Source organism: Labrus bergylta, chromosome 6 (assembly GCF_963930695.1).
Source record: "Labrus bergylta chromosome 6, fLabBer1.1, whole genome shotgun sequence".
In the NCBI taxonomy this organism is placed as follows: domain Eukaryota; kingdom Metazoa; phylum Chordata; class Actinopteri; order Labriformes; family Labridae; genus Labrus; species Labrus bergylta.
This window is the reverse complement of record NC_089200.1, coordinates 10,262,803-10,272,731: the sequence shown is the minus strand read 5'-3', so window position 1 is coordinate 10,272,731 and position 9,929 is coordinate 10,262,803.

Sequence of the window (9,929 nt, the reverse complement as noted above, 5' to 3'; positions counted from 1 at the left end):
CCCATCCGGTCTCATCAAGTCATCAGCTTCACCACCACCACCAGGGTCCAGACTCCATAGGGGAATTTTTTTCCGTTGACGCTCAGAATTGTCATTATCCAAACACATCGACCACCCCATAGAGTCCAAGCGCCAAAGTATTTCTGTCAGGTCAAAACAGACATTTAGAACCTACAATTTTCTGTGGGTAAGGGACTGGAGTATTTGTAATTTGTGTTGTTTAACCACTGGCAATGTCAAGATCTGCATTAGCTTAACGGCAGGGTTGGTAATTTCCTCCAGATCCACTTTTTAAGATTTTGGTTGAAATTGTTTTTAGGCCCTGACAGAAATTCATATCTCATGTGCTCTGAAAAGGGAACAAAGAAATCTGTCATCTGTATCAGTTGTAAGCCTGTAAAAACATCGACCAATGTCTGCCACGAGGTACCAATCTGATGAACCAATCACGCCTGCCTGTTTCCCCCCGCTCGTTCTCCACCACATGCATGCAAGAGCCTACACTCAAAACATGAGCTGAGGTCCACGTCTGGAGCAACGGCGCTCGTGCATGTAAGTGAGGGGCGTGGCTTTTAGAGGGAGCACATAGGGGAGGTGGTGGGTATAGACGTAGCACTGGGGGAATGCTTCTTTCAAAATCATGCTAGAAAATTACTAACCCTGCCTTTAATGTTAGGCCGTCTTTAAAGTTCACTAATGCTCCATCTTTAAATTTTCTTTTTTTTTTATACTTCATTTTTTGGCTTTGCAGTCCTTGTCTGTCTGCTGCCAATGTGACCTTCCACAGAAGCTTGAAATCGCTGGCTCAGTGGAAAATCTCAGGCTGACTAATGGGACATTTAATGAGTTGTCAAGGATGAGATCCTCATACGGTAAGTCATACTACAAAAGTGTAAAGTATGAAGTGCACGCAATCACCTCAATTTGTCTAATTCTTCTGATTTTGACCAAAACTGCATCTTTAGTTGTATATTTTGCTAAGTGTTATTAGTTTTTAGTAAACATTTCCCTGCATCCACTATTGATTTAAAAGGTGACTTCATTTGTAGCTCATGCTATTACAAAGTGTGTTAATCATGAAGGAGAAACAAAATTCCCACAAGCAAAACATAAGCTTACAAATGTCTGTATAGTATATTTTTACTGCCTTCTTTTCGTCATTGTGTTTTATTTGTTTTTTTCATTAATAACTGAAGTGTTTTGAGTTTCTTCTCTTTCATATATTTCTTCATTTCTTTCTGTTATTTGTAAAAGCCTCCCATGGACAGGTGTTACAAATGAGCATTTTGCTATTAACACTAAGCTCAGTGCATGCTTAAATCATACAGCTCCAATGTTTCTGTATGTCCATGTTAAATAGCCAGAAAAAAATCTACTTTGTATGAGTTATGCATGGGACATACTACCTATTTAGTCTTTATAACATTGTTCTCAGCTTTGGCTCTCTTGCTCACACATCTGTTGTTGTAAAGCGCAAAAATGTTTGAAATGAAGGCCTTTGGAAACAAAAAAAAAACATTTGCAAAGCTTTCAGAGTTCATATTGTAGCTCTGCAGTGTTACTTTGTAGATTAAAATACTGTATACAGTATTGTTCACAAAAGTAAACACTGAATGTGCATTTCTTTCTGACAGTGTGTACCACTGGGTTGAAGACTGTGGGTAAGGGTGGCATTCTGCAAAATACAAGAAGAAAAAGTAGGAATGCCAGATTTTTTATGAACAGACTTATCTTTTTCTTGCATACTAAATAATACAAAAGTATAGATTTGTAGATGTAGCGTTTTGCTGCTTAAAAACAACATTTTAAGTGTGTATGTTAGCATGTTGATGTGAGCCTTTAGCTCAAAATGTTCTAAAAAGTGCAGCCTCGTACATCTGCTCTGGTTGTTTTGTATTCAGTTGACTTTTTTTGTTTCACTAGCATGTTCTCATAAGGAAAAGGTAGAAAGACTGGCGAATAGAAATTAAAAATATATGCAGAGACATGTTGTACTTGCAGTTTTTTTTTAGTCAAGACTGATCATGTCTTACAGTTTACAAGCATTACTTGGCTCACCAATCAGCCGGGACTTCATTTGGAATTTTTGACTTGGTTATATAACCTGTAAGTCTTAATCATATTACGGAAATCTTAACAGTAGTAATGTGTTTTCCAAACTGAACCCTGCCGTTCAAGGACACACTCTCTCTCTCTTTCTCTCTCGGTGTCACCAAATAAAACTCAGCTGCTACTGAGGAATGTAACGTGTGTTTGTGAGTGTGTGAAATTGTGAGTTATGTGTATGAGCACGTAAGACTGAGATAGACAAGACAGAGAAGAAGGGATGAGAGGGTATGAATCAGTGCTTGTTACGCTGTGTGATTTATTACAGTAACAACAGCTGGTTTTCATTTGGTGTGAGCATAATTGCAGACTCGGTGTGGATGAGTGGTTGCAGAAGAATTCAAATCCATATTTTTGGAATATGACATCCCCGTCCTCACAGATATAGAGTAGTTTTTTTAGTTAGACTCAGTCTCGGAGCTTTGCTGCTTTGCATGCTGTGAGTGATTCATTATGATAATGAAACGCTCTTAACATTTTTCTCAGGGGAAAAAAAAAAAGGCCAACCTTGCCGTTATGTTATTCCCCATGGCAAATGCTATTCGAGAACACGCCTTTGCCTGTAGATAAACTCACAGGATAACACACCTTTGGCCAAAACAGCATTCCAGTGCTGCGCTTCCCTTTTTTGAAAGCTACTCTTTGTGTCCTAGTTTGCAGCTTTAACAGCTCTGGTGTCTCAAAATGATGAAGCACTGAACTTGAACTCTGGGGGTTGCATGTTTTATGGTTAAACATGCCTTAGAAATGCACTTTGGAAACACTGAACGGACACAGAAAAAATGTTTCACTCCCCTCCCACTCTCGCTCTTCTTGACTTTCTGACTCTATCCACTGTCATGTCTCTCTAATGAAGACACACACACTAATTTATCTCTGGATTCAACAAATTTGCCATATGTACTTGTGTGCCTACTTTCTCTTCTGTCTGAATGAGCTGAATAATTTCAGGGTGTGTTTATCTGAGGCGTAGTCCCCGGGTTCCCACCCTTTCCCATCTCCTTTCATTCCTGACATCTAGAAACAGGATTAGACTTGCACATTTTAATGGGTTCTGAAGTTTGTATGACATATTTAAATAAAGAGTCACAGTGTGTAGGTGCAGATGCTCTCTTGTTTTGAAAAGCACAGGGAAAGGCAACAAGGATACTCGCCCCAAAGAATCTTGCAACTGTGTTTTAATTTGCTGTTAGATTAAAGAAAAAGGTTGCAAATTAAGTTGTGTTAACCTGAATCATCATTGAGGCACTCCCACATCTGAGAAAGTCATTCATCCCCTTAAATCCTTTCATCTTAAGTACTTGAAGTTGCTGTTGATTGGTGTCACCAAAAAAAATCTTTGTGTCAGTTTGACCTTGACTCTGAACAGAGATTTGGGGGGAAAAAAGGCCTCAAATAGCCCTGTAAAGGAAACAAAATGGGTAAAAAAAACAAGCTGGTACCACTCATGCCCAAAGTTATATGGACCAACTACATTAAGTTGTGTTTAAGGAAGCAAAAAATCATGGACCTCGAATGAAAATCATGTAGGTACATTTCCATTAAGACAAATTACGACTTCCTCAACTGACAGCCTTAGAAACATTTAGTCCTTTTATACAATTTAAAAATTCTAAATATCAGTAATAGTAATGATATTAGTAGTACATAAGGTTGGCATGAGGTGAGTATTTAGCATTTTTGAAGTCAATTAAGGTAAGCTTTAGAAATGTGTGTATTGAGGATTGTTCAGAGACTTTCTACTACTAAGGTAGGCAGATTAAATTAATGGGATTGGTTCATTTGACTCTGTGTAACCATTGTTATTTTTGCTCAGTGTGTGAGCCTCCATGTAGTTATTGTAATGCACATGACATGGCGTGATGTACATGCATCGGAGCTATTACAAAAATTCAGGTTCATGTCAACATATAGAACACAAAGCCACCTTCAACTTGGCTCCATCCCACAGGTGAGCTGAGGAAACCTCCTGGGCGAATACACGCTCCACACCCACGAACACACCCATCATCTGCAGGAATGAAGGGAGGAGTGCTTTTTTTAATAATCCGACTATCAAGTGAAACCCCCCTATTCCAACACAGACGCATAGGCACAACTACCTGTAACATAGCCGTGCTGACTCAGACCAAATGTGCAAGTACAGACAACTCATCTGTCTCCGCTCTGACGATTTGTAAGCGGAGGAGTGTTTTAATTGTTTTGTTTTGTGTTTTTCCTTGTCTGAGGGGCTGTCTGATCTTGTCAGGTCCTTGGCATCGTCAGGCTGAACACAGGTGTGTGTGTGTGTGTGTGTGTGTGTGTGTGTGTGTGTGTGTGTGTGTGTGTGTGTGTGTGTGTGTTAAGGGAAAGTTTTCAGTCATTAATCGAAGGGATTAAACTTGATTAATGTGATGATTACGACTGTAAATCAGGGAGTGGCTGCTTGTTCTAGTATTGTTCTCAGGATTCAAATATAACAGCAAACCAAGCATGAAGTGAAACATCTTTATGGGAAAAATGTTTCATTGTTGATGTTCATTCTTCATAGCAGGATTTTTTTAAGTAGTGTGAAAAAGCTCCTGCAGTGAAGAAGACAGACATGATTATTTTGGTTCACATGCTGAAACTAAATATCTCATCTAGACAAGCTTATGACTACAAGCTTGATGGAACGCTATGACGAAAAAGAAGAGCCGGTTATGCTTTGACGCATGGGCGCGGCCCCTAAGGTGTCTCCTCTGCGCTTAAAGCCCTCAAGGCGAATGGCATGTTACATCCATGCCTGCACCTGTAAAGGCAACGTCTGCAGAGAGGACAAATGTCAAAGTGATTATGTTCATAAATAAGAATGCTCAATCAGCAGGTTTCTTTGCTTTAAAGTATTTTCCAAGTGGTTTTTGACAAGTTCAGCTAACCACAAATTGGCAATCAGGGAAGGAAAATGTGGGTTAGCTGTATTAAGGAATAAAGGAATGCATCGAGTAAAACTTGGAGGGCGCTTGAAGAGTACTCATCTTTGCCGCGACAATTATTCTTTTAATATTTGAAAAATAATTGGTTCACCCTTCGTCCATGATACACCCTTTTAATTTGTTTCATGACAGTAGACCATATTCCCAAAGCGGCCATGTTCCTGTGACGAAAGGCTCAAGGTGGAAAATGTGAACATGCTGTTCTGCTATATTTCAGGTGGCAGGTCATATAACAGGAAGATTATGAAAACTATTTTCATTTAATTGCTGCCTGATCCAAAAGCAACTACAAAGACAATGGAAACCGAAAATCCAGAGAGAGATCGGAACACATTTTGTGTTTGATAGTTCATTAGCTACCATGAGATCACAGCTAACGTTAGCATTCAGCCACTTCCTAACTAACATGGGATAGTCTCTCTTATAGGCCCTGACACACCAAGGAGATCTTTGGCCGTCCGTCCTAGATGGACCGTCGGCCTAGCTTTTGCAGTGTGTCCGGCTCCGTCGCTACCCATCGGCCCCTGTCTGCCTTTTTTTGGGCCGATTTTGACATGTCGGTGAGAGGAATCTCTCTGATTGGCTGTTCTGAGGTTTCATTTATCTCCAGCTCGTGACACAGGTTCAGGAAAGCCCCGTGAGCATGTCGCGGTAGTAGCCATGCTTTCACCCATTAGTGCGGTTTCTCCTTATTTGTCGCCTCTGCCTCTTCTTTTTTTTTTCCACTAAAAGACCAAGGACTGAAAACGCCTAAAATGGTCTCTTGTATCATAACAATGGACTACCCCCGGCAGCTGGCATGGAGAGTTATTTCCTCTCGCTCATGTGCAGAACGTACATGGTGGTTGGCCGATGGCTGTAGTCTTTGCGGTGTGTTCAAGTGCAACTTTTTGGCTAAGACAGAGGCATAGACTTAAGCCCTTTTCATAGTGCAATTCCGCAACAGGGCGGTGACAAAGCTCGGCTGACATTATTCCTTAAGACGTTCATATTCATTCTGCAACGGTGTGATGGCGTCCCAGTCTGTGTGAATTCACAGTGTGTTAGTGTTGAGGAAGCACGAGAGAGCAGGGCACAGCAGGAGCTCCACATATACGCACAGTCAGACATGCACACACACACACAGTACTGTTGTCCTGATGGCTCCGCTGATCCTATCTTCCACTTGTAAACGTCTGTTTCTACCTCTGAAGGTGGCAAAGAGGGGGAGATAATGCTCCGTGACATTCATATTGTTGTCCTGAAATTGTATGCACATTTTTAGGAGTGCGTATGTGACAACAGCCTATGTGAATTTTAGACCTCCGTGGACCTTTGATGCACCTTTCATGCTCAAAACTTAAATGCTGACTTTGCTTTCAGTAAATTATGAGGAGGAAAAGACAGTCAGAATCAGGCCTTGCAGCAAGAATTACACTGAGTATCGCCCTCGAATGAAATGTGTCACACTGTTATTCTAAAAGTGAATCATTAAAGATGTTTTAAAACTTATATAAGTGCGGATGAATTCTGAACTTTCCCACGTCGTTTGGATTTGTTTTGTATACACGGACGCTATTTGCACATGCTTTAAATGTTCTGATAGGGACTGTGGTGGAGGTTAGGGTGGGGCCGGGTACGAAGCAAGCAGAAACCATAAAAGACACACACACACACACACATACACACACACATATTTGCACAAAACACACACACATACAATCGTATAAAGGGGAGGGGTCAGGGGATTTTTATTGAAGCAGGTTTGACAGCTGTAATTTTTGAGGGCATAAAGACAAGGAGGGGCAAGAAAAGATGAGTCCTTTACTGTTGTGTTTGCACCTGTGTAGGGTGTGTGTGTGTGTGTGTGTGTGTGTGTGTGTGTGTGTGTGTGTGTGTGTGTGTGTGTGTGGGAACGAGAGAGAGATAGAGTGAGCATATAAGGAAGGCTCAGTCGTTGCCTAAGGGACTTTGCATCAAGGAAAGAAAGATATGACTGTGCTGGGAACAGTGAGGAGTGCTGTGCTCAGTTTCAACATGGCTGCCTTCATCTCCCCATGTTCTTTTTATCATTGTCATTTATTTGTGATAGCTGGGTATAGCTGTATATTTATAGAAGGTGTTAAAAATAAGATTGCTAGTGCTATCTGTTCCATTGAGGAGAGCAGACGGGCTGCTGTAGCTCACTCACTGATCCTGTGACAGAGGTGTACCTGTGCAGCAGGGTGACATGGATATGCCTCCTGGGGGTATAGAGACAGAGTCAGGTAGGGGGGAGGGGTAGAATGGGAAGGGCCATTACAGAGCTATCACATGACACCTGAACCAATGTGGGTCACTGGTCTCATGGAGACAAACTAAGCGGCTCCACCTCCTATTAGAGGAAGTCTTTCACTCGAGGCCTGTCAACAGAAAAGTGCAGTAAAGTAGTTTGTGATGTTTCTGCATTTTCAAGACTTGATGGACTCTGAATGTGCCAGTACCAGAAACAGGAATGTTTTCCAAAACATTAAACAGTTGTTTAAGTTTTTGAAACTTCCATTAATCTCAAATTCATAATACCAAGTTATATTAATTATCTAAAAACTGTAATGTTGGCCGACGGGTAGCGACGGAGCCGGACACACTGCAAAAACTAGGGCGACAATCGCTCATCGACAGTCCAACTAGGACCGACAGCCAATGATCTCCTTTGTGTGTCAGGGCTAAACACCATCCCCAGAGGCGCTGCTTGTCAACAGGCAGACCAGCAGGGGACCACTGATGGCTCACAAACTTTTAACCAAAGCAGTGGACCAAAATGTACAAATTTCGCACTGACAGTAGGAGACCTCCCTAAGTAGGCCCCATCTGAAAGCACTCTCTCATTGCCCTGCTAAGTGTTTTATGCATTATTGCTTTGAAAACCAAAGTTTGTAAATGAAAGTCAACCAAGAAAAATGAAGAGGAAGTTTCGGGGGGTGGGGCAGACATTTTGCCTGTGGCCCTAACAGACTCTAGAATCACCACCAACCATCGCATGAGATCACAACCCCACTTCACCTTGCTGTGACTCTGGCTTTCAAAGAATAGAATATACAGCATGTGTTCAGAAATATTACTCCAGAAAATCTGCCACAGAATTTGATCCGGATTATATTTAGCTGCACACACAAACAGAAAGAGAAAGAATGAGAAAGGGAACGGGAACAGAAGTTGCTGCACCCTCTGAACTGAACTGACCTATTGCTTTGAGCTGAATGCTGCTGGCTGCAGCCTGCTTTCTAAAAATGTCAAACATGTGGTTCTGAAACACAGCCTGCCTTTTTTTTTCCCTTTTTTAACAGAAAACAAAAGTATGTGAGTACAGGTCTTGAGTGATTCTGGCAAGTTTGTGTGAAGAACGAGAAAAGAAAAAGTAAAGACTGCTTCTCCACCAGCAGTTCACCTCTTTCTCCTCTCGCTCCCTCTCTGAGCAAAACTCAAAAACTTCCTGCATAACAATATACACAGCTACATTTTGTTTTACAGGAAAGGAAATATTTTTATTTTCTTTTAGGAGCATTTTCATTTGATATCACTATATTTATTTCACAAACAGGTCGTCATTTTTCATGCACATGTTGTTGACATCGTGCATCAGATTTTTAACAAAAGTGTCTGTGTGACATTTGGTCCCTGAGGATTTGACTTGATGGCGCAGTGGTTAGTGCGCGCGCCCCATCTTTGGAAGCTGTAGTCTTCCAAGCGGGCGGCCCAGGTTTGAATCCACCAGTGGCTCCTTTCCTGCATGTCATTCTCCTCTCTCTCTCCCTGATTTCCGACTCTATCCACTGTCCTATCTCTCAATTAAAGGCCCAAAAAGCCCAAAAATAGATCTTTGTTGGCTTTGTTGTTGTTATTTATTTGCAGGAAAAAATATCGAGATGTGTACTGTGTATCACCATTCAGATGTAAAATGGAGTTGCAGCAACTGAACACCAATAAATCATGTCAATGCTAATTTCCAATCACTAATTAAATGTTTGATCAAAAGTAACTTGTATAGGCAACAGCTATATGCACTGTATATTTGAGTATGTGTGTGTGTGTGTGTGTGTGTGTGTGTGCGTGTGTGCATGTGTATGTGTGTGTGTGTGTGTGTGTGTGTGCGTGCGCGTGTGTGCATGTGTATGTGTGTGTGTGTGTGTGTGTGTGTGTGTGTGTGTGTGTGTGTGTGTGTGTGTGTGTGTGGGCTCTGGTATGCCTTATAACATGGGTGTGGTTGGCAGACTATAACAGATGACACATAAATACACATACATAGCCTCCTCCTCCTGGATCTAAAACCTTGATAAGTCTCTGAGGAGGAGGAGGAGGAGGAAGAGGAGCAGGGTGGGGTGAGGAAGGAGGTGAGACATGACCACAAGTTGTCACCTCCCTGCCACACCGTCAGCCGCACCCTGAATACCAGGCCCATGCCAATTGGAGGCATCAGGAGTAAACTGTAAGGCTGTTGTCAGGTGAACACAGGACTAAATCTACACAGACACGCACGCCCACTTTGTCACATTATCTTGGCTGCAGGCCTCTCTGCTGCTGAGGGAAAATCTGCCACTCACTTGAATCTCAAGGTCACTCACGCGCTGAGAGCAGCCGCGCACACACCAACACCTCCGACGTGTGTGTCCGTTTATCTGAATCTCACCTCTTGGCTTCACTGCGCCACTGATCATGCAGCATGTGCGTAATTTATTGTTTATTTCTCTATTATCGCTCTGCTGATTATCTGTTAAATATTGACAAGCTGGGTGCAAGGACGCCTAAAGTGGTCGTTTGGCGCCCCCTCGCGGCTGTCAGGCTGCACACATCATCTTAAATCCCTAACATCCTTCTATTGTCTCCTCAGCCCAGGCAGTAACTAATACTGCC